Source organism: Triticum aestivum, chromosome 6B (assembly GCF_018294505.1).
Source record: "Triticum aestivum cultivar Chinese Spring chromosome 6B, IWGSC CS RefSeq v2.1, whole genome shotgun sequence".
Lineage (NCBI taxonomy): Eukaryota > Viridiplantae > Streptophyta > Magnoliopsida > Poales > Poaceae > Triticum > Triticum aestivum.
In genome coordinates this window covers 247,105,411-247,131,927 of record NC_057810.1, presented here as the reverse complement: position 1 = coordinate 247,131,927, position 26,517 = coordinate 247,105,411, and the positions used below count along the sequence as shown (strand labels likewise).

The 26,517-nt window shown below is 47.6% G+C and overlaps 1 long non-coding RNA gene across 1 annotated transcript; it reads right to left on the bottom strand.

Moving 5' to 3' along the window:
* Positions 1-19,238: 19,238 nt before the first annotated feature.
* LOC123134034 (uncharacterized) lies at positions 19,239-19,846 on the bottom strand. Its single transcript, XR_006465476.1, has 3 exons — positions 19,657-19,846; positions 19,456-19,547; positions 19,239-19,331 (listed from the first exon to the last, which is right to left on the bottom strand). It is a non-coding gene; the product is annotated as an uncharacterized lncRNA (long non-coding RNA).
* Positions 19,847-26,517: the final 6,671 nt, after the last annotated feature.

The following is a 26,517-nucleotide window of genomic DNA, read 5'->3' as shown; positions in this document are numbered from 1 at the left end:
GAATTTGGACATCATAACGGCTGTAAATGCTCAAAAAGGATTTTGAGACATTTTACAAAGAATTGCATAGACACTCAACAATATCATATCAAGGTTCTGGGTCCAACTTAACAACATAACAGGGTAGTAGAACTGAACTAGGCTTGTAATCATCAAACCTATAAGGTACTACTGATTAGTAACACGTGAACCTGATAGAGAGAAGAGATCCTAATCCTTAACCCCCGGTGGAAGAATGGACTGACTCAGATCAGAATGCCATGAGGTAAAGGAGTAAAAAGAGCCTTACGTACCATCCCACAATCAATTCCCCTACATATAACTAAAGCATTTCTAGACTCAACATCGACCAGTTTGGCTTGGAGAACCTACAGGCAGTCCGGCTCTGATGCCAACGCTGTCAGGACCCCGACTCAATGCCACATCGATCTAGCATGTAACACCTCATATCACTTTGCGGCCTCACGCACGGTATTCCCACGGGTGTCGCCTTACCTTTGCCCGGGACCGTTTGCGCCTTTTGGCACACATATATGATAGTGTCGCTAGCATCCATATGATAAGGAGCCCGGGCTGACATGGCTAGTCGTAAACCCAAAGTGGCACAGACTTACAGGGACATGCATCCATGACCCAGCATCGAATGTGTCGGTCATTAGTTAGTGAATCCGGGCTGTAGCACTGGGCTAGCAGGACTCCGGTAAACCGGGCTCTAGCGGGCTAACAGGACTCCGGTACTCAACGCGTGACATTTCCCCGAAGGGACAGACACAGGAATGAAGAAGGACACATGCCGGCCAGCCTAAGTGTTCCGGAGCAGTAGCAAGCTACCATGGCTCAGTGGAAGCACTAGGAGACATTTCCCGGTAAGAGAGGCTACTAAAGATAAACAACTAGATAGTCAGATCCCACACATACCAAGCATTTCAATCATACACACAATATGCTTGATATGTGCAAATACAACAAGGCATCACAACATGAATCTACAACACAAGTACTTTATTTAAAGGCTCAGAGAGCCATACATAGCATACACACAAGTACGGGTCACACGACCCACATTCAAGTCATACAAGCATACAAGCCAACAGCGGAAGTAACTTGTCTGAGTACAGACAACTAGTAAAATAAAAGAGGCTTGGGTAAGCCTAGCTATACTACATGGTCCTTCACAAGCTCAGGATCACCACCTGGGCCTCAGTCTACTCATCGATGTCAACGTCTACGAAGAACCCGTCAGAAGGGGTTGTAGCATCTTCTGTAAAATGTAAATTAAAGCAACATGAGTACAAAGGTACTCAGCAAGACTTACATCAGATCCTACATACATGCACATTATCAAGAAGGGTTGGTGGGGTTATTGCAGCAAGCCAGCTTTGACTCTTGGCTAAGCTATCCTACGAGACTCCAACTTGAAATGGTTTTGCGCACTCGAGTCCACTACTCACCACTTCAATACACTACCGAGGATCCACCTCCGTCTTCCTACGGAAGAGCCATCCTCGGCACTCACGCTTATCTTGAGGCTTTTAGTAGTTTCCATTTACTTGTCTATGAACTGTATAGGCAACCAAGTAGTCCTTTACCGCGGACGCGGCTATTCGAATAGATGATGTTAACCCTGCAGGGGTGTACTTCTTCATACATGTTTCCACCACTTAGCGTCTGCACACAACATGTGCTCGGCAGACTTGAAGCGAAAGCCGACGTGGGTGTAGACCACGACCTACCTAAACACCTAAGTCTCTAGTCCAGGTTTATCGCCTATTCAGGTTCCATCCGCAGGGAGTCCGGCCGAGGTTTCCACATACGGCCCCGAACGATGTGAACAGGGTTCCCGAGATACCTAACGGGCATCCGGTACACCGTGCCACGTACCTACCGCATCACAGCCCACCCCACGGTCAGCGCTGTCCATGGCCTCCAGTAGGCTACAAACACCAGAAACTACTTGCAACTCCTGGACAGAGGACTAGGGTGAATAAGAAGTCGAGCGGGGGTCATATTTCAGGGCCCAATGTATGGTAGTAGCTGAATCTTAAATCACACATACAGATCTCAGTGCTTAAGGACGGCTTCAATGAAACAACCCACCATGTACTCCTACATGGCCTCTCATCGATACCTTTACCAAATCATGTTCAACACATCACTCTCATACTGATTTCACTCTAGCCCATCACCCAGATGAACCAGACCTGACACGACTCTAAGCATAGCAGGCATAGCAAGGTAGGAACAACACATACACATGGCTCAATCAACTTACACATGCTAGTGGGTTTCATCTAGTTACTGTGGCAATGACAGGTCATGCAGAGGAAATGGGTTCAACTACCGCAGCACACAGCAGTTTGAATCGCGTTGTCTTAATGCAGTAAAAGAGAGCAGGAGCAAGAACATGGGATTGTATCGATATGATCAAATGGTTGGTTGCTTTCCGGATGGGTCGGTGCACTGGTATTGTTCTTCGTTGGGGTAATCACGGTACTCCTCGGGGGCAGGACCTGCCGCAGAGAGCACCGATACACAAACATCACCAAACAATATGCAACAATATGATGCATGCATGAGACATGGCAAAATGAGTGTATTGGGCTAATGCAACTAAGACCAGATGGGTTTGAACTATTTTGAACCATAGGTTCAAGTTTCAAACTCATAAGTGGCCTTTTAAAGTGCTTAAACTTGTTCTGTACTAAACAGCAGGTCAGCTTGATTAAACATGCATGAAAACAGTACATATGGATAGATTGGATTTTTCTGATCATTTTTCATATATAACACTTTGCATTTGGAGCTATAGATTAATTTCTATGATTTTTTGAAGTTTGTGGTGATTTCTGGAATTTCCTGTGTAATAATAATTCTAGTAAATAACTTACTGCGTCAGCATTACGTCAGGATGACGTCAGTGGTCAACGGAGCTGGTCCAGGTCAAACTGACCAGTGGGTCCCGCGTGTCAGTAGTTATTTAAACTAACTAAATTTAGTTAGTGCTAATCTAAGTTAATTAGCAGAACGAGCCCCACTTGTCATAGACTCAGGGGGAGTCAACCTGGGCCCACCCAGTCAAGTCAACGGGGTCAAACCCGCCGGCGCTTAGCCGCCGGCGAGGCCAGACGCGGCGGTGGAAGTGCATTAGTGCGTTCCGGCGACCAAATGAGCGGCGGAGGGCATCTACGCTTGGTGGTGGTGGTTGAGCTCGGGGTGGCCGGAAACGTCGCCGGCGACGACCTCGGCGGTCGCCGGAGTTCGGGTGAGGTCGAACCCGAAGCTATGGGGCATGGCGAGGCACGTGGTGAGGTGCGTTGGGCTCCTGGGGATGCGGTGAGTGCGTTGGACACGGTGGTGTGGCCGGTGGTTGGCCGGAGACACGTCGGCGACGAGCTCGGCGGCGGCGCGTGCGGTGAAGCTTCGTGTGCTTGCTGTAGTGCACGAGAGCGAGAAAGGAAGGGGGGAGGAGGTAGCTAGGCTCACGGCGATCTCGAGGAAGCAGACGGCATGGTCGGGGACGAGAGCAACGGCGAAAGGGATCTCCGGCGGTGGTGGGGTCGGACGAGGTCGGTGCAGTGGCTTCGGGGCAAGCGAGCGCTCGGGGCTCGGCTTGCTCGAAGGAGCGGAGGGCAGCGAAGCTCCTGTACACGATGGCGCGGCGCAGGGACGACGGAGAGCGCGGCTACGGCGACGATGCGGCTGCCGTGGCGTCGGCCATGGTGCGGGAGAGCGAGGGAGAGGAGTTGGGGAGGAAGAGGCGTGTCTGTGAGCTCGGGGGAGAAGTGAGTGACCGATCCAGGGCGGCAGAACGGCGAGGGGAGGAAGCAGGGCGGCGGGCAGCTGCGTGGTATGCTCTGGTGTCGACGTCGATCAACTGGCTGCCTGCCCGGCCAAGCCAAGCAGCTCGCTGGAGCGGTGGCTGGGCTGGGCCAGCAGGTGGGCTTGCCAGGTGGGCGCTAGGTAAGCCTCTGCTTTTCTTTGATTTCCCTTTTTTATTTTTCTGTAAGTTTGTGGACTTTCTAAAAATACCTAAGCAACTCCAAAAATCCCCAAACTTCTCATGCCCACTGTTTAGAATATAAACAACATGGAACATTTTAGTTTAGGATTATTTGGACATTTAAAATATTTTATAAATTATAAATGCCCAAATTCAAATACTTATGATTTAATTCAAAGACCTTAGGATGACCTAGAAAATTGTGCACCACTTTTGGCAGAGGTTCTGAACCAAGACAAAAATGATGGACATTTTAGAAGGGCATTTCAGGTTCATTGAAAATATTTTTTAGTAAACCCTAGTTGGATTCAGAGGGGGCTGGGGGTTCTGTTATCCCCATTTCAAGTTTCTGTTGAATGGAATAGACATGATGCAACACTCTAATGCATGAACTATCTAGGGTGTGACAACTCACCCCCACTCAAAAGAATCTCGTCCCGAGATTTAGGATCCTCCGGGAAGAAGGCGGGGTACTCGAGTCGAAGACGATCCTCCCTTTCCCAAGTTGCTTCTTTCTCAGAATGGTGCGACCATTGAACCTTGAGAAACTTGATATTATGTCGTCGAGTGGTACGCTCGGCTTGATCAAGGATACGAACGGGGTACACTCGATACGTGAGATTATCTTGAAGATCAAGCGTTTTGTGGTCCACTCCACGGATAGGATTCGAGAAGCAACGCCTGAGTTGAGAGACGTGGAAGACATCGTGGACTCCGGAGAGATGCGGAGGTAGTTCCAATTGGTAGGCAACTTCTCCTCGTTTGGCGAGAATGCGAAAAGGTCCAATGTAGCGAGGAGCCAATTTGCCTTTGATACCGAAACGATGGGTTCCCTTCAGAGGAGTAACCCAAAGGTAAGCCTTCTCGTCAACCTCAAAAGTCATAGCCTTATGTTTTCGGTCATATTGACTCTTTTGACGAGATTGGGCTGTTTTTAACTTTTCACGAACGATGCGAACTTGCTCTTCTGCTTCATGGATCATATCCGGGCCAAAGAATTGTCTTTCCCCGGTTTCTGACCAGTTAAGAGGCGTTCGACACCTTCGTCCATAGAGAACTTCAAAAGGGGCTTTACCCAAGCTAGATTGATAGCTGTTGTTATAAGCAAATTCGGCAAATGGAAGGCATTTCTCCCAATCAATTCCGAATGAGATAACAGAAGCTCGAAGCATGTCTTCTAGAATCTGGTTGACGCGCTCTACTTGACCACTTGATTGAGGGTGAAAGGTAGTGCTAAAGGAAAGGCGGGTTCCCATAGCGTTTTGGAAACTTTCCCAAATTCGAGAGGTGAAGAGACTTCCTCGATCCGAGTTAATTTCCAGTGGAACACCATGGAGGGACACTATTAGGGAGATGTACAAGTCTGCTAATTGACTAGCGGTTATACTCTCGCGAACAGGTAAGAAATGGGCCACTTTGGAAAGACGGTCGATAACGACGAAGATAGCTTTATTCCCTCTCTTGGTCCTGGGAAAACCGGTAATGAAGTCCATACCAATTTTGTCCCATTTCCATTCAGGAATAGCTAGAGGTTGAAGGGTGCCAGTAGGCCGTTGATGCTCTGCTTTTACACGACGACAGACATCGCAATTAGCAACAAATTGAGCAATGTCTCTCTTCATCCTAGTCCACCAGAACCTCTGGCATAGGTCTTGATACATCTTAGTGCTACCGGGATGAATGGTGAGAGGAGATTCATGAGCCTCCCTAAGGATCAACTGCCGTAAGTGTTGGTTCTTGGGAACCACTAGACGATTCTCAAAATACACAACACCATGATCACTTGTAGAGAAGCATTTAGCATCTCCGCTAGCAATGTTCTCCTTGATCCGAGATATTCCTCTATCTCGTTTTTGGGCAGCGATGATTTGATCCGTAAGAGTAGGTTTGGCCACCAAGGTGGAAAGGAATCCTTGAGGAAGGATGTGAAGGTTAAGCTTCCGAAATTCCTCGTGGAGAAGTGGTTGACTTTGTTGCAACATCAGATTGTTGCAATAAGATTTACGACTTAGCGCATCAGCCATGACGTTGGCTTTTCCCGGGGTGTAAGTTATCCCTAAGTCGAAATCTGTGATCAACTCGACCCAACGTCTTTGCCTGAGATTCAAATCCGGTTGGGTGAATATGTACTTAAGACTTTGGTGATCAGTGAAGATTTTGCAATGATTACCGATGAGGTAATGTCGCCAGGTTTTGAGTGCATGGACTACAGCTGCAAGCTCTAGATCATGAGTAGGGTAGTTTTCCTCATGTGGGTGTAATTGCCGTGAAGCATAAGCAATTACGTGTCGATCTTGCATGAGAATGCAACCTAGTCCTTGTCGCGAGGCGTCGCAATAGATAACAAAGTCCTTGGAGAAGTCTGGTGGTACCAGTACGGGAGCAGAAGTCAGGCATCTTTTCAGTTCCTGGAAACTGTGCTCACATTGTGGAGTCCACTCGAACTTTTTATCTTTCCTGAGGAGTTCACTTAGAGGTTTAGCAACTTTGGAGAAATTCTCGACAAAGCGACGACAATAGCTCGCTAAGCCAAGGAAACTCCAAACTTGCTTGACCGATTCAGGTGGATTCAAATTAAGGACGGCTTGAACTCGCTCGAGATTGACAGCAATACCTTTACCAGAGATTACATGTCCTAGATAGGCCACTTCTGGCAACCAAAATTTGCATATAGAGAACTTGGCATAAAGGCGATGCTCTCGAAGTTTCATCAACACTAGCCTTAGATGTTCAGCATGTTCTTCCTCGTTCTTGGAGTAGATGAGTATATCATTGAGGTAAACCACGACGAATTTATCCAAATACTCCATGAAGATTGAGTTCATTAACCGAGAGAAGGTGGCTGGAGCGTTGGTTAAACCGAAGGACAGGACGGTGTACTCGTATTGGCCGTAACGAGTAATAAAGGCCGTTTTGGGAATGTCCCTGTTCCGGATTTTGATTTGATGGTAGCCCAACCTCAAATCCATCTTAGAGAAGACTGAGGATCCAGCGAGCTGATCATACAGATCGTTGATCCTGGGGAGCGGAACTTGTTCTTTATTGTGACCAAGTTGATGGGTCGATAATCTACAACCATCCGGTATGTACCATCCTTCTTCTTGACGAAGAGGACGGGGCAAGCCCATGGAGATGAACTAGGACGGATGAAACCCTTTTTCAAGGACTCATCGAGTTGTTTCTTAAGTTCGGCTAGTTCTAGTGGTTCCATCTTATAGGGTCTTCTAGAAATTGGGACAGTTCCTGGAATGAGATCTATCACAAACTCGACATCTTTGTCAGGTGGGACACCTGGCAATTCTTCTGGAAAGACATCCGGAAGGACACCTGGCAACTCCAAAAATCCCAAACTTCTCATGCCCACTGTTTAGAATATAAACAACATGGAACATTTTAGTTTAGGATTATTTGGACATTTAAAATATTTTATAAATTTTAAATGCCCAAATTCAAATACTTATGACTTAATTCTAAGACCTTAGGATGACCTAGAAAATTGTGCACCACTTTTGGCAGAGGTTCTGAACCAAGACAAAAATGATGGACATTTTAGAAGGGCATTTCAGGTTCATTGAAAATATTTTTTAGTAAACCCTAGTTGGATTCAGAGTGGGTTGGGGGTTCTGTCATCCCCATTTCATGTTTCTGTTGAATGGAATAGACATGATGCAACACTCTAATGCATGAACTAGCTAGGGTGTGACACAAAAATGGTTTTTTCATGCAAAAGAAATAAAAACTCCCTGTGTCAATGTTATTTGCCAATCTTAGATGTAAACTTGTGAAAAATATGACATCATTTGAACAAATATTTGCTAGGTCTTTCACAAAAAAACTCATTTTGAGCATTGAAAAATGGAATGAAAAATTTGTCCGTAATCAATCACAACCAATTTATATGGTCAAAAGGTCTTCAAATTGTGTGGTTGGGTTCTGATTGGTCCATAGGCATATCAGGCGGATCATGCATCAACCACCGTCGGATGCTTATAGATCCAATGGCAGCCCTCTCCTCCTCACCCTCTCACCCAAACCCTAACTCAGATCCCCTCCTCTTCCCCGATCCACTCTCGACCTCTCGTCCCACAGCCGCCACCCCCCAACCCTCTCGCTCGTCCTTCTTCTCAATCTCTCGATCCCCAACCACCTAGCCGCCGCCGCCATCCTCCGTCCTCTCCCCCAACCCCGGCCGCCGATGACCCCTCCCCTCCCCTTCTCTCCCACGGCTGTGGTCGGATCCGCGCTCCCTCCTTGCTCATGACCTAGACCTAGCAGCATGGCATGTCCATGGACATGGCGGCCGCCAGATCCACCCCCTCCCTCATCTCCTCGCCGCCACCACCTCCTCCCCATCCTGTAGCGGCACGTCTTGCCACATCCTCCTTCCTCGCCGCATCTCGCAGCGGTGCCCAATGCGTCCCGCAGATGCCGTCCATCTCCCTCTACGACATCGCTACCATGCCTAGCATCACGGCCGACGTCTCGCCGGCACATAGCACATATCCGAGCTCCCTTGCCTCTGCTCTCCCCTTCCCTCCGGCCAGATGTGCCTCTCGTGGCCCCAAGAACTCAGCCATGACACCTTCCCATGGCTAGGGTTTCGAGGGTGGTGTCCCCTCCAACTCCGGGGTATCCGAAGAAGATGATATTAATATCCAGTCCATAGACGAGTCTCTAGGTTTTGCGGATCATTAGCAAGGCAAGTTCACACTTTGATCATATTTTTCATACCCAGTTTTTATGCATTAGTTGCAACCCTCAAACATTTCATGAGTAGGTTTGATAACATGTGGGTTTTGGGAAGTAGATGATGAGGTAGAACCTATTGCCCTTTTATTACCAAACCTTTGGGAGTTACTTCTACGTTATGCTCAGGATTGCTATGCTATGCTCATAGACGTGGATTGGGTGAGTGTATCCATGACAGATGTGAGTATTGTTAATTAATGGTTAACTTAAGGTGGCTACTTAAATACAAATCTGGGTGGATTGGTTGAGGCACCCTGGAGTACCCAGTGGTTGTCAGGGCACCTGGAGAACCCAGTGATTGCCCAAGGGAATCCCGGAGTACCCGTTTGATTACCCTATGGAATGCCACCCAGGCTCAAAGGGATCATAAGATTGTTCATGCTAGAAACTTCCATGTGCAGCCACAAGCCAATATGAGCTCTGGCACAGTTGAGTAAGTTGCATGAAGCTCTCGAAGAGGTAGACTAGCAGATGTAGTGGGTTGTAGGTGGTACTGTCTACTCGGAGTAGGGAGTTAATGCTTCAGAAAGACCATGTCTCAAATCTCTGATCATGGATGTGTTCGGGTCTTGTGGGGAAAAGTTTGCAAACCCCTGCAGAGTGTACAAACTAATCATGGTTAGCCGTGTCCCCGGTTATGGACATCTTGAGTATCTGGTTCTTGGATTATCATGTTGATCTCATCACTCTAAATTAATTTGATTGGGTTAATGATGATGCTTAATTGGGATTGAGTTGGAGGAACCTTCTCAATGTTTATCAACCACCATGATAGTTAAATAAAATTTATTCCGTTGTTGTAGGGAAAAATTGACTTTATGCAAAAACTGTAACCATAGAGCTTTACACCAGCCATATATGCATGTAGTGATAGCATTTATTCTGTTCATTACTCTATGTGTTACATTGCCAGCATATTCCATGTGCTGACCCGTTTTGGGCTGCAACATTTCATGTTGCAGACTTTTCAGACGACGAGTAAGGTGCCATAGGCCGTTGTCGTTCACTCAGCTATGCCATTGGAGTTGATGGACTCACTTTATCTTCCAAACCATCCGCTGTTATTGTTTTTAGATGGCCTTAAGCCATATTATTGTAATAAGTTCTCTTTTGAGACATTCGATGTAACAAGTGTGTGATTAAAACTCTGTTATAAATCCTCAAGTACCATGCATGTCAGCATTACCGATCCAGGGATGACACTGATACACAGAGACTAGTCTGTTTGAGGTCTGGTCGCTACAAGATGGTATCAGAGCACACGCTGACTGTAGGACACGACCACTAAGCTAAAACCATAGCTCACATCTATCTTCTCATTTCCGACTTCTCTCCTCTTTTCTACTCTATAGGATGGCGGATGCAAGGAATAAGTTTACACAACCGGATGAAGACACTCCTTTTAGACGACACTTGAAGGAAGTTACTAGGTACCTGAACATAGGAATACCAAGCTTCACCAGGACCTACATCGCCACTTTATCAGAAGAGGAGCGTTGGATGATTCGAGTTCTAGTTCCAGGAAGGACGTTCATGCCAGTCATTGAGCCCACAGAGTTTTCCTTTGATGCACCAACCTGGAGTCTAGGAAAGAGCATGGCAGCTCACATCACCATGGGACGCATTGGAGAAGTTTACCACAAGGATCTCAAGGATACTATCTACCAGATTTGTGGGCGCCGAGATGAGCAATGGGAGTAGATTAACACCAGGAGGGATATATCCATTGCAACTTTCATCTTGGAGTTAAACCAGCACATTCGTCGCCATGAGAACTAGATGTGTGCAGGCATGATAGATCTGAAGAAGGCAATGACCAGGATCACGGAGCTGGAGGAAGAAATCAAGTCTACACGCGATGGATATGAGGAGGAAATGACGATACTCGTGGAGAAGAATGACGATTTGACAAGGAAGCTAGGAGTATTCATGGGAGACCTTCCGCCAGGAGGAGATGACGACAGTTCCAAGCACATTCATTCTGAGGACTACATCATCATCGACGACACCGACTCAGACCACGACGGCAGCAATGATGACTATGTTGATGAAGCTGGAGCAGATATCATGGAATCTTCCACTGATTAAAACTTCTAGTCGACCACCATATCAGTAGTAGTATTTCCCCATGTATATAGTATAGTCCAAGCACTTTTATAATGATAGTTAGACCGATTGTATGCCCTTGTGTGAATTGATTGAAGTGATATGAGTGTGTTTGTCTCATGTGCATATGGGTAGTGTTTTCCCTTTAGAACTCATTCTATTCTATTTTCTCACCTTTTCTAAACCCATCAGATGCCTCCGAGACGTGACAATGGATTTGCTTTCCCACCGGAGCTCACTTAGTTGATCCAGTAGCAGAATACACCGATGCAACTTCTAGTTCAGAATCAGAATCAGGGGAACAACAACAACAACAACCCACCACCACCACTACCTTTTGATCTCTTAGCCCATTTTCTAAGGCTGAATCCGCCGGTGTTCTCTAGTAGCACACCGAGCCGATTGTTGCAGATGATTGGCTCCGCAAGATTGGGAGAGAGCTGACCACTACAGGATGCATAGATGCGGAGAGAGTGCGTTTTTCCGCACATCAGCTTGATGGACCCGCGGCATCATGGTGGGACAATTTCACAGTCACTTACCCCATTGACACTGTTACATGGGATCAGTTTCAGTAGGCTTTCCACACTGCCCATGTTTCAGCAGGAGCTATGGCCATGAAGAAAGCGCAAGTTTCATAACTTGCGCCAAGGAGGACGAATAGTGGGCCAGTATGTGTGTTAGAAGGGAGAGAGGGATATTGATGGAATAGTTCATTGTATTGCTTGAGCCTCATGGGCATATATATAGGAGTACAATGATCTACTTGGAGTACAAGACAAGCCAGAACAAATCCTAGTCTATCTCGTTTTTCGTAATAATCATGGTACTCAACATCCCCCCGCAGTCACAACGGTAGCGACGCAAATGATCAGACTAGAGAAGAAATTGAAGGCAAGCTGACGGAGACCCCCCATAGTCGTAACGGTCGATGCATCGCGGAGTCCTGGCTAGAGTGAAAACAGACGAGATTGCTCAAGCAGGCGGCAGCCCTTTGTGCCGTTTGTCGATGTAGCCGAGAGCGTGGGTGGTGGAGCCGTAGTCGAGGTAGCCATGCAAAGAATGCCGTGGTCGATGTCGAGTCAGGGTAGCCGGTGTTGAGGAAGTCGCCGTTGAGTCGCGGGCGCAAGGAGGCGCCGAGTTAGTCATGGGCTCAGTGGTGTCGAAGTAGTGGTGCGCCAGGAAGTAGATGATGTTGACGAGGTGTCGCGCCGGGGTTGCCAACCCTGGGGACACATCGTAGATGAAGGCAAGCATTGGTGTTGCCAGCACCGAGCATGCGTAGATGGACGAAGACGAAGTTGACGAAGCGCCGCACCAGGCTTGCCAGGCCCGGGGACACGTCGTGGACGAAGGCACGCGTCGGTGTTGCTAGCATCGGTCATGCGTAGACTGAGACCTGCACGAGCTATACGCCATGTCAATGAAGTCGGAGGGCCAGCAGAGTAGAACTCGATGACGGTTGCGGCGTCCATCGACGCGGGGCCAATGTCACCAATGGTGGTCGGAGTAGACGAAGTGGCCGGGGTAGATGACGGTGACGCTGAAGACGGGCTGGTTTGGATGAATATGAAGGAGGTGGACTGGCAGCTGCGGCGGCTATGGGGTAGCGGCGGCGGCCAAAGAAAAGCGGCGGCGGTGGCCTGACAGCAGCGGCGGCGGCTTGATTAGGAGCACGGCGGCAGTGCTTGAAGTAGCCGGAAAACCCTGACAACATGACGAACACCAGCGCGGACGGTGGCGTTCCCGCGCCAAGAGAGACGATGCGGTGCATACCACGGGAGGTCGACGTGCGATGACGGCGGAGTGGACCGCGGGCCGCGGTGCTACGACCCGAAGGGGCGAAGCAGCAACGGCGGGCAGGTCGGGGCGATGGCGGAACGACCTCGGGGCGGTGGCAGAGACCGCGGGCCGCGGCGCGACAACCCGAAAGGGCAGTGTGGCGGAGGAGCGCGGGTTGGTGTAACCGCGGGGACGGCCTCGGGACGGCGGCATGGACCCCGCGCCATGCTCGCTACGGCCCGACGGGGTGACGCAGCGGTGGCGCGAGGGTCGGTGCGGCCACGGGGACGACCAGGAGCGGACAACCTCGGGACGGCAGTGGACCACGGGCTGCGGAACTATGGGCCGAAGGGGTGACGCAGCGGTGACGCGGGTCGGTGCAGCTGGGAGAAGAACCACGGGGCAGCGACACTGCGGCCCGACGGGGCGACGCAGTAGCAGCCCGTTGCTTGATCGGTGGAGGGACGCGCTGAGCTCGGGGACGATCTTCACGGGACCTGCGGAGGCGCGCGCAACCGACGGGCCAGGTCGGTCGCACGACGTAGATGAGGCAGATCGTGGCGGTGGGCAGGTGATCAATCTGATCACGCGCAAGGTCGGGGACGCCGCTCGGTGGAGACGAGTGGCGGCGGAGTCCGAGATGAAGCCGGCGACGGTTGGCGGCAGGGCGGCTATGATTGGCCGCCGCATGGCGCGAGGCCGCCGGGTCGAGTGATGCAGGAGTCCTGGTCAGAGCCAGGCGGTGACGGCTGGCATAGATCGACGGGCGGGCCGACGCGCGAACGGTGGCGGTGAAGGGCCGCCGCATGACGCTAAGCCGCTGGGTCGAAGCAACCGGCGGGCAGAAGCGCGGACGACGCGCGAGGCCGCCTGGTTAGGGCGACCGGCGGGCAGACACACGGACGACGCGCGAGGCTGCCTGGTCGGTGAAGAATCCGGCCGATCGCGCTGTGGTTGGAGTAGAGGCACACAGGGTCGACGGCGACGGTGGGTGATGCAAACCGATCAAGATTAGATCGGAAAACAAAAAGAAACCGACGATCAAGATGACCGGCGGGAGAGAGAAAACCCCGGAGCAAGGGCTCGGGGAAAAGGCTCTCTAGGGAAGCCGGCCAACACGGCCGGCGGACCAACCCTAGGTACGGGCGGCGCGGCCCCCGGCGGCGGTCATGAAGGCCGACCGCCCCAGGGGCGGCGCACGGGTGCGGAAGCGGCGGCGGCTAGTGTTTAGAACCCGGAAACTGTTACCATGTTAGAAGGGAGAGAGGGATATTGATGGAATAGTTCGTTGTATTGCTTGAGCCTCGTGGGCATATATATAGGAGTACAATGATCCACTTGGAGTACAAGACAAGCTAAAACAAATCCTAGTCTATCTCGTCTTTCCTAATAATCATGGTACTCAACAATGTGGATGATTTTAGTGAGTTAGCACGTTATGCCCCAGATGATGTCACTACCGATGCCGCTAAGCAGGAGAAGTTTCTGGAATGACTGAATGATGAGCTGAGCATGCAGTTGATGGTGGCAACCTTCAACAACTACAAGGAGTTGGTAGATAGAGCTCTCATGATTGAAGGGAAGCAGCAGCAGATTGACAACCACAAGAGGAAGTATGGACAAGGGAAGTACAATTTAGGAGCTCAGCAGAGGCCCCGTTTTACCCCGAACTCAGGAGGACACATTTACCATAACCATGGAGGCCATAATTCCAATGGAGGAAGTTCTAATAACCATAGTGGCCCCAAGAATGGGAATGGGAATGGAGGAAGTAATGGCAGAACCGTTCCAACCCGGCAACGCCCGCCAAGAAGGATCTAAGTCACATTACTTGTTTCAAGTGCGGGAAGAATGGACATTACGCCACAGAGTGTTCTGAAGCAAAGAATGGAAATGGCAATGGAAGCTCTGGGAAGAATCCCATCCCTTTCAACAGGGGACAAGTGAACCACGTTAGCGTGGAGGAGGTTGAATTTCAACCCGATGCAGTTATAGGTAAGTTTTTGGTTAAGTCATTTACTGCAATCGTTCTTTTTGATACTGGTGCATCGCATTCATACATATCAAGGGGATTTGTGGATAAGTATAATCTGCTAACACAAGCCCTTAGGTCACCCATGTTAGTAACCTCGCCAGGAGCAGAGTATATGGCTAGCCTATGGTGTGATCGGTTACCGTTAAGGATTGGTAACTACGTGTTCAAAGGAAACGGGCCTTCCCATAAGCCCAGGCATCCATCACCTACCCCGCGGCATGCATGCGACATACGTGGCGGAAAAGGCGGGCGCAAGAGGAAATGTGGAACGGCGGCGCCAAGATTGAAGAAGGAAAGGAGAGTAAATGAGCAGCGACCCCGCGATTCTCCCACTTTTTTAAGGCGGAAACGGGCCTACTATTCACCGTGGGGTGACACAAGCATGCTGCGATCACAGCGTGCATGACCCCCACATCACGCACTCGACGCGGATCATGGGGAAGCACGACTACCAGAAAAATCGTGGCGGTTCGCCTCTGCCACGCTCGCCGGTGCACCGCTTTGGGCCTGGCCCAACTACGCCTTGCGCTTATGTGTGGCCCAGGCCCGGGGGCTCCTGTCGGTGTACAAAAGTATGGGTACTTCTGTACCCCTTACTTGTGCACAGACGGTCGCAGCCACCCCTACGGCAGGGCATGGCGAGGCAGGGGAAGAAAGCAGAAGGCAAGACAGGTACAAAGAATATCAAGACAGCTGCCCAGATCAGCAAGCAGCAAGAGGCAAGCAGGGCCACACCTAGCAACAAGCCCGGCCGAGACAACTTGCAGGGTCCCCGGCATGCCCCTTGCTAGGGCAGCTTGCGTAGAGGCCAACAAGGCCACCACCCTTGGGGTTGAGAGCTCTGACACCATCGACAATGTGAAAGACCAAGATTTGAAGAGCACATGCCTCCTAGCATGCGGCTCCTCGCGAAAATCGACAACCCACGAGTCCACGTGGGATCAAATGATGAAGACCCCCGGCAAGACTCTTGCCAGGGATGACTCCAAGGCCCCCGGCAAGCCTTGCTGGGGATGATCGCTGGGCCACGGCCAGGCCCGCGCTCGGCAGGGTTCCGCCACCTCACCACCACTCCAACATGGCGATAAGCATGCCAGCGAAGCTGGCACCTATGTGGTGGCAGGCAGATCTTCGTGGAAGCCTACCACTTTGCCAACACAACAGCTAGTTGGCAAGCATGGTGCTGCATGCCTCGTCGGCCCAGACGCGTGGCAAGGCGAGGGGGAGCGGCGAAGGACGGGATGGTCTCTGTTGCCGTCCCTAATGAAGCGAGAGGACACGTTGGCATCGCATTAAATGCACATGCCCTATGTTGATCGAGCGATAAGCTCATACCACTATAGCTTGCCACATCCTGTGTGCCACTTTGGCAACCCCTTTGTGTATAAAAGGAGGCCCGAGGCACACTGAGAGAGGATTCAGACTTTTGGGACAAGGCACACACTTTAGCTAGTTCAAAATCTCAAGAACACTCATATAACCAGAGAAAGCAGGACTAGGGTATTACGCATCTCCGCGGCCAAAACCTGGATAAAAACCCTCTGTGTGCTAACGACTCGGCCTGCTTTTCTTGCAACTAATCCCCCGCCGAACATAGAAGGGATCCTTGTGACCCCATAGGTGATCGGTTTCCCAGACATCAGGCTTCTCAGCCTTTTTCATTTGTAGTTGTTTGTACTCAAACATGTTATGCTTCCGTTGCTTGTATGCTTTGTATGTTGGGTCATGTGACCCATGTTTGTAATATCTGGCTCTTTGGAGCCTATTGAATAAGTACTTTGAGTCGTAGAGTTTTGTTGTGATGCCATGTTGTATCCGCACATATCGAGCATATTGTGTGTATGATTTGAAATGCTTGGTATGTGTGGGATCCGACAACCTAGTTGTTTATTCTTCGTAGCCTCTCTTATGGGGAAATGTCTCCTAGTTCTTCCACTGAGCCATGGTAGCTTGCTACTGGTCCGGAACCACTACAAGAAATATGTCAACTTATGACCACCACTATTGGTCACTGAAAGGTCACAAATTTCCATTTATGACCTTTTTGTGACCAAAAACAGAAGGTCAAAAGCTGCCCGTCGTAAACTGACTATAGCGACCTTTCTTCTGGAATGGTCAAAGACGTTTACGACCAAAATATTCCTACTGTGGCGTTTTGGTCACTAGCAACCTCCCCCAGGCCACGTAGGCATCCAGCGTGGCAAGCTGATGTGGCACAAGATTCAGCCCGGTCCAATTCGATTTTCTACATGGGCCGAGCCCAACAATTCAGCCTTTTATATTATTTTTTTTCTGTCAATTCTTGTGGGCTACTTGGGCCAAGCCTAGTATTTCAGCTTCTTTGTTTTTGGGCCTTGGCCTTCTTACAATCAATTGATTTTCTATTTTCAATAATTATATTTTGGAGCTGGTCCCACTAGTCAGAAGGGTCCCACAAGTCATAATGCCATACATGAGTCCCACATGTCAGAAATTTCAAAATTGCTCAGATTATATTCATAAGTGGGTCCCACTGGTGAAGTTTCCATATCTTCTCAACATACATAACTGCTATTTCAAACAGGACAGAACAAACATAGTTCATCAAATAACACTACATAGCCTTTTACAATCCGTTACAATATTACACTTTACAGTCTACTACAGAGCCAAAAGAATGGCTTCACTGCTTCGCACTTGGCTTCACGGCTTCACACTCAGAAAAATTAGGACTGGAGTTCCTGTAAAAGAGTGAACATAAAGGAAAAAAATTAGGCTTGGAGCTCCTGAAAAAGAGTGAACGCATAAAGGAAAACAAGTAAGAAAACTATACAGGAAAACAAGTAGAGTGTATTGAGCACAATATGAACACTAGCATCTAGCATACTAGTTTCCACAAAGAAAGAACACTCGACATCCAACATCTGAAGACATTGCAATGATTTCTAAGCACATCTAGCATACTAGTTTCCGCAAAGAGCATAAGCAAGCATGATACCATATCAATTGCATCACATCAACCAAATTATTCAGGGAGCACAATATGCACATGAACAAAGACAGATTCTGGGTCCTGCTTGATTCACCTAGTTGATGAGGGCGGCTGAGCGGGAGACGAGCTTGATGTCGTTGCCATCAAGGACGATCTCATCCTTGAACTTCTCGGACTACAGCTCCGCCAGATGCAGCAGCAACACCTCCGACAACCACAGCAACAGCACCAATAATGACCTGCGTGACATTTCATATCATCATTACAGAATAAAAAAATTAAGACACACGCAGCAAATATAGCTTCAGCATTACGAAATTATCATGTAACTGTTGAGCAGACAGGAATATAGCTTCAGCATTATAGAATTATCATGTAACTGTTGAGCAGATAGGAATATAGCTTCAGCATTATAGGATTATCATGTAACTGTTGACTGTGAAGCTGTCAAACAGAAACCTGATTATAAACTATGGACTATGAGATGTCATAGCCGATCCAGTGGACTGTGAGATGTCAAGCAGAGCAACATCTGCTAGAGCAACAGCTCCATGGACTAAAATAAATGCCCACAAGGATCATGAGAAAGAGCTAAAAAGGTTTGTTGTAAAAGAGTGAACATAAAGCTACCATTAGATCAGATAGAGATCATGCAATCAAATGGAGTAGTTACAGTCTTAACTAAGAAGATCATGAGCATGTGCATGAGTAAAATGAGCATCAGTATGTGTTAACAGGATCATAAGCATGCAATTAAATTTGTGCTACTGCTGCTGTTATAAAACTACTGAAACTACTGAACCAAGCTACCTGCCATGTAAACAAGCATCCATTCATCTATTCCAACAGAACAGAACCCATGTGATGATAACAGCAGGAATTTGTAACTAGCATCCCTTAAGCACCATCAAGAGTATTTAGGGGCTCATCAACAGAACCTATGATGCAACAGGAATCCATAGTACTATTCAGCTAGAGTACGCATTTAGGGTGTTTAAACCCAACAGCAGCAGGAACTTAAAAGGTACTACTGGTAACAATAAGATACTATGGTATCAATCAAGAAGCTAATATAAGGAGACGGCAGGGTAAATTCAGCTGGTGCGTTTCACTTGGGTATCCCTTTCTCTTGCTGGCCAGCGCAGTGCTTCATGGGTCCCTAGGTTTCAGCTTCTTCTTGGTCCTCGTCTGAAAATATAAAGTGTTGAAACAGAGTTAAGTTGGCAGCCACAAGTGATTCAAATCTCTAGGAGTGGGTTATCAATCCATCGTACCTCATAAACATGCATGAAATGTCTATCTCAAAGAAGTATACATACTGATCATGTTTAATTAATGGCCAGCAGCACAAAACAACCAATTATATTGCCTTACAAGAAGTACTAGCAGAAAAAACCTCTAATAACCAGGCAGAGACCATCATAAGCAGCAGGATCGCACGAAGAAACCAGAATATGCAAGCTCCATCCACACATATGCAAGCTGCGAGACTACAGTGTCAGAACGAATCTAACTGAAAGTAGCACGTTCCGCACATATGCAAGGTGAATCAATTGTTCTGGAGCAGTGAAGAGGATGGGTGGGGTGGGGTGCTCACTTGGGGCCGGTGCAGCCCATGGTGGTGCCGAGGCCTCCGTTGAGCTTGAGCACCGCGAGCTTGTCGAGCAGCGCCTTCATGGCGTCGAGATCTGCAGCACACACACACGATCCAGCGTTCAGCGTCCACACCCACAGACAAACACAAACAATGACTGAACATTCGAATCGAATCCGAATCGACCACAGGAAAAAGCATCTGAGATGAGATGGTACCTTCGGGAGGGGGCACGAGGGTGTCGTAGGGCACCACCACCTCATCGGTGGGGGTCTGGATCTTGCTCCACTCGATCTGCTCCGCCTCGCCGCTGCAGAACAGACACAGAGAGCACATCACCGCCGTCAGAAACCACCCACCCACGCGCGAGCGAGCGAGCATACGCAAGGAGGAATCGGGAGGGAGATTCGCATTATTACCTGAGGTAGCGCGAGACGAGGCTGATGAACCCGGCCTTCTCGTTCTCACTGCGTCGTCACCGACAAAACAGAGCAGAAAAAACAGGTGAGCGGGAGCGGAGTGGGCGCCTACTGGCCGCTAGATCCGGGGGAGGGAAGGGGGATGGGTCGGGCGGGGCACCTGATCTCGCCGAGCTTGGCGACGGCGTCGCAGAGGTTGTCGATCTTGGAGTCGGCGACGACAGCGGTGGCGGCCATCGCGATCCGGGCGGAGAGGAGCGACGCTGCTGCTTCGGGGGAAGAGGGCAGGACGGGAGATCCAGAGGGAGGGAGTGGGGTTGGGGGCGGCGGCGCGTCGAGATCCACAAGGAGCAGTGGGGTGGGGGCGGCGGCGCGTCGAGATCCAGAGGGAGGGAGTGGGGTTGGGGGTGGCGGCGCGTCGAGATCCAGAAGAAGGAGTGGTGTGCGGGGCGCTAGGGTTCGCTGCGCGGGCAGAGAGAGGAGTGGTGGGTTTTTTTTGGGTAGCTCACGGTGGGTGGGTGAGACCGTGAAAGGGTGAGGTGCGGGCCGTTGGATCCAGGAGGATCCGACGGTGATTAATCCATGATCCGCGTGAGAGGCCCTGGACCAATCAGAACGCAGTATACATGTATGATATTTTGACCGTTTAAATTGGTCGCAATTGACTAAAAGTAAGGTGCTAAATTATGTTAGCTATTTTATTATGACCTGAAAATTTGAAAAAAAAACTTCTCATTGTGTCAGCAAATTTGGCTATAGTTTTCAGGAATAATCATTAATTGAAATAAGACAAATATTTTTTTAAAGAGTTATGAGAAATGAGTTCTTGTAAATCACTTTTCCATTTTTCGAGTGCCCAAAAGGAGGTTTTTTCGTGAAGGACCTCCAAAATAATTGTTGCAAAATTGGACCAAATCATTTTTCTAAAATACTAGGACATATTTAATGCATAGTTGACCAAATGGTTGGGTGTAAAAAGTTTTGATCCACCTCTCATGAAAAAGACAAATTGCCGCCGATTCAGTTGGAAGCAGGTCAAATTTGAACTGTAGTTGCCTTCTAGTTTGCTCTTTATTTTTTCCAAAAATCATTTCTAGTTACATAAGTACCTATTTAATCATAGAAACACCAAAAAAATTCCAAGATTCAACCACTAGCTAGGAACGGTCATTCCCGCCGTTTTGACCGCATTTTGAAACGAGCATAAAAAATTCAGAAAAAAATAAAAAAATTGGAAAACCTTCACATTGTGTCATTATATGTGGACAAGTTTCCAGGAAAAATAACAAACTTGTAATACGGTAATTATTTTAAAAAATTGTTCTCAGAAATGAGCTATCACGTGTGGAGATCAATGGCTTTCAAGCCAAATGATCAATCTTATGGCCACATTCATGGCATAGTTTGTTCAAATGATCTCATATTGTGCACAAGGGTGCATATTTAGAATGGCAAACAATGTTGCCTAAGGAAGTTTTCATTTTCTTTGGACGAAAAAACCATTTTTCATTTTCCGAGTGCCCGAAAGGAGGTTTTTTTGTGAAGGACCTCCAAAATAATTGTTGCAAAATTGGACCAAATCATTTTTCTAAAATACTAGGACATATTTAATGCACAATTGACCAAATGGTTGGGTGTAAAAAGTTTTGATCCACCTCTCGTGAAAAAGACAAATTGCCACCGATTCAGCTGGAAGCGGGTCAAATTTGAACTGCAGCTGCCTCATAGTTTGCTATTTATTTTTTCCAAAAATCATTTCTAGTTACATAAGTATCTATTTAATCATAGAAACACCAAAAAAATTCCAAGATTCAACCTCTAGCTAGGAACGGTCATTCCCGCCGTTTTGACCGCATTTTGAAACGGACATAAAAAATTCAAAAAAAATAAAAAAATTGGAAAACCTTCGCATTGTGTCATTATATGTGGACAAGTTTCCAGGAAAAATAACAAACTTGTAATACGACAATTATTTTAAAAAAGTGTTCTCAGAAACGAGCTATCAAGTGTGAAGATCAATGGCTTTCAAGCCAAATGATCAATCTTATGGCCACATTCATGGCATAGTTTGTTCAAATGATCTCATATTGTGCACAAGGGTGCATATTAGAATGGAAAACAATGTTGCCTAAGGAAGTTTTCATTTTCTTTGGACGAAAAAACCATTTTTCATTTTCCGAGTGCCCGAAAGGAGGTTTTTTTGTGAAGGAACTACCAAATAATTGTTGCAAAATTGGACCAAATCATTTTTCTAAAATACTAGGCCATATTTAATGCACAATTGACCAGATGGTTAGGTGAAAAAAGTTTTGATCCACCTCTCGTGAAAAAGACAAATTGCTGCCGATTCAGTTGGAAGCGGGTCAAATTTGAACTGCAGCTGCCTCATAGTTTGCTATTTATTTTTTCCAAAAATCATTTCTAGTTACATAAGTATCTATTTAATCATAGAAACACCAACAAAATTCCAAGATTCAACCACTAGCTAGGAACGGTTAAGCCTGCCGTTTTGACCGCATTTTGAAACGGGCATAAAAAATTCAAAAAAAATCAAAAAATTGGAAAACCTTCGCATTGTGTCATTATATGTGACCAAGTTTCCAGGAAGAATAATAAACTTGTAATACGGTAATTATTTTAGAAAAGTGTTCTCAGAAAGGAGGTATCAAGTGTGAAGATTCATGGCTTTCAAGCCAAATGATCAATCTTATGGCCACATTCATGGCATAGTTTGTTAAAATGATCTAATATTGTGCACAAGGGTGCATATTGGAATAGCAAACAATGTTGCCTAAGGAAGTTTTCATTTTCGTTGGACGAAAAAACCATTTTCCATTTTTCGAGTGCCCGAAAGGAGGTTTTTTTGTGAAGGAACTATCAAATAATTGTTGCAAAATTGGACCAAATCATTTTTATAAAATACTAGGCCATATTTAATGCACAATTGACAAAACGGTCTGGTGTAAATTTTTTTGATCCACCTCTCATGAAAAAGACAAATTTTTGCCGATTCAGTTGGAAGCGGGTCAAATTTGAACTGCAGCTGCCTCATAGTTTGCTATTTATTTTTTCCAAAAATCATTTCTAGTTACATAAGGACCTATTTAATCATAAATACATGGTTTGGTGGCGATACGTCGAGGTTTGGGCGGTGGCCGAGGGCCCCAACTCTAGAGCGCGTAAACTCGCATGCCCGCCGCGTGGTCACCGCGTGACCGTGGCGTTGCCATGTGTTCTGGGAGGCCTAGGCATGTCTAGTGGGTTGGGCACTCCCCAGGTTGGTGCTAGGAAGAAAATCACAACATTAGATTCTCACGAGGAGACCAATCGATGCTCAAACATGAATTAGCAGACAAGTGTTTGATTAGCGGTACGGGAAATGTACATGGCTAATGGGCGTGAGTTTTGGCTGAGGATGATCAGTTACTAAGAAGACCGTTTTCACAAATTTTCAGCTCAAAAGGAGGAGCCTAGGTGGTACTTGCTTTGCAAACCACCACACTGGACATAAATACGAATGTTGAAGCTCGGCTCAAAATAATGAATGGATTGAGCTGGCATTTGGTGGAGGATGGTTATTTGGGCATAGGAAAGCACTGTAGAAAATGGATACTTTTTGGACATGCCAAAGTGGTATTTCCTTCACAAACTGTTACTCTGAACAGAATAGGAAAATGAATATTTTTGAATTATTTTTGAACTAGGCAAGGAAGTTTTTTACATATTTGACGAAGATATGACCCAAAGAATTTATGAGATTTTTTTGGGAATTTTGGGAATGACAGAAATATAGGTTGCTTCACAACCTAGGGCAAAAACTGCCACATGGACATGACACATAGGCAAAACTGATGAGGTGGCGCCTAGTCATAGCAACCCACCACAATTTACAAGGCTATGACCATCTATATTGGTCGTTAACAACTAGAAATAAGGCAGCAGACTAGCGCTGTTAGCTTTATGACCATTTCATGTAAGGAAATTATGACCTTTCTGACCAAAATGGTCGCAATGGTTTAGGGTTTGGAGCCCCTCGAACAGCTTTTGACCAATTGGTCTCAAATGGTCATAAATCTATGACCAATTCTTCCAGGGTCACTGACAGAAGGTCATAAGTTGACATATTTCTTGTAGTGAACACGTAGGCTGGCCGGCATGTGTCTTTCTTCGTTCCTGTGTCTGTCCCTTCGGGGAAATGTCACACATTGTTCCTTTATGTCCTGTGACTTGGGTTCATACGTTGATGATCGACACGTTCGTTGCTGGGTCATGTATGCATGTCCCTGTAAGTTAGCGCCACCTTGTGTTTACGGCTAGTCATGTCGTCTCGGGTTCTCTGTCATATGGATGCTAGCGACACTATCATATACGTGAACCAAAAGGCGCAAGAGGTCCCGGGCTAGGTAAGGTGGCACCCTGAAGGAAATATTCCCTAGAGGCAATAATAAAGTTATTATTTATTTCCTCATATCATGATAAATGTTTATTATTCATGCTAGAATTGCATTACCCGGAAACATAATGCATGTGTGAATACATAGACAAACATAGTGTCACTAGTATGCCTCTACTTGACTAGCTCATGAATCAAAGATGGTTAAGTTTCCTAACCATAGACATGAGTTGTCATTTGATTAACGGGATCACATCATTAGGAGAATGATGTGGGTCACTTGACCCATTCCGTTGGCTTAGCACTTGATCGTTTTGTATGTTGCTATTGCTTTCTTCATGACTTATACATGTTCCTATGACTATGAGATTATGTAACTCCCGCTTACCGGAGGAACACTTTGTGTGCTACCAAACGTCACAACATAACTGGGTGATTATAAAGGTGCTCTACAGGTGTCTCCAGAGGTACTTGTTGAGTTGACGTATTTCGAGATTAGGATTTGTCACTCCGATTGTCGGAGAGGTATCTCTGGGCCCTCTCGGTAATGCACATCATTATAAGCCTTGCAAGCAATGTAGCTAATGAGTTAGTTATGGATGATGCATTACGTAACGAGTAAAGAGACTTGCCAGTAACGAGATTGAACTAGGTATTGAGATACCGACGATCGAATCTCAGGCAAGTAACATACCGATGACAAAGGGAACAACATATGTTGTTATGCGGTTTGACCGATAAAGATCTTCATAGAATATGTAGGAGCCAATATGAGCATCCAGGTTCCGCTATTGGTTATTGACCGGAGACGTGTCTCGGTCATGTCTACATAGTTCTCGAACCCGTAGGGTCCGCACGCTTAAAGTTAGATGATAGTTATATTATGAGTTTATGTGTTTTGATGTACCGAAGGTTGTTCGGAGTCCCGAATGTGATCACGGTCATGACGAGGAGTTTCGAAATGGTCGAGACATGAAGATTGATATATTGGATGACTATATCCGGACACCGGAATAGTTCCGGGGGGTTATCGGATATATATCAGAGTACCGGGGGTTACCAGACCCCCCCCCCCCGGGGAAGTTATTGGGCCTTATGGGCCTTAGTGGAAAGGAGAGAGGGAGGTCAGGAGGTGGCGTGCGGCCCCCTTGCCCCAATCCGAATTGGGAAAGGGAAGGGGGCGGTGGCCCCCCTTATCCTTCCTTCTCTCCACCTCCTCCTTCCCCCTTCTCCTACTTGGAATAGGAAAGGGGGGGCCAAACCTACTTTGAGTAGGATTGCCCCCCCTTGGGCGCGCCTCTGCCGCTGGCCGGCCCTCTCCTCCTCCCCCCTTTTTATACAGAGGAGGGTGGCACCCCATAGACACAACAATTGATCATTGATCTCTTAGCCATGTGCGGTGCCGCCCTCCACCATAGTCCTCCTCGATAATATCGTAGCGGTGCTTAGGCGAAGCCCTGCGTCGGTAGAACATCATCATCGTCACCACGTTGTCGTGCTGACGGAACTCTCCCTCGACACTCGGTTGGATCGGAGTTTGAGGGACGTCATCGAGCTGAACATGTGCAAGAACTCGGAGGTGCCATGCTTTCGGTGCTTGATCGGTCGGGCCGTGAAGACGTACGCCTACATCAACCGCGTTGTGCTAACGCTTCTGCTTTCGGTCTACGAGGGTACATGGACAACACTCTCCCCTCTTGTTGCTATGCATCGCCATGATCTTGCGTGTACGTAGGAAATTTTTTGAAATTACTACATTCCCCAACAGTGGCATCCGAGCCTAGATTTTATGCGTTGATGTTATATGCACGAGTAGAACACAAGTGAGTTGTGGGCGATACAAGTCATACTGCTTACCAGCATGTCATACTTTGGTTCGGCAGTATTGTTGGATGAAGTGGCCCGAACCGACATTATGCGTATGCTTACGCGAGACTGGTTCTACCGACGTGCTTTGCACACAGGTGGCTGGCGGGTGTCACTTTCTCCAACTTTAGTTGAACCGAGTGTGGCTACGCCCGGTCCTTGAGAAGGTTAAAACAGCACTAACTTGACGAACTATCGCTGTGGTTTTGATGCGTAGGTAAGAACGGTTCTTGCTCAGCCCGTAGCAGCCACGTAAAACTTGCAACAACGAAGTAGAGGACGTCTAAGTTGTTTCTGCAGGGCATGTTGTGATGTGATATGGTCAAGAGGTGATGCTATATTTTATTGTATGAGATGATCATGTTTTGTAACCGAGTTATCGGCAACTGGCAGGAGCCATATGGTTGTCGCTTTACTGTATGCAATGCAATCGCCCTGTAATTGATTTACTTTATCACTAAGCGGTAGCGATAGTCGTAGAAGCAATAGTTGGCAAGACGACAATGATGCTACGATGAAGATCAAGGTGTCGCCCCGGTGACGATGGTGATCATGACGGTGCTTCGGAGATGGAGATCACAAGCACAAGATGATGATGGCCA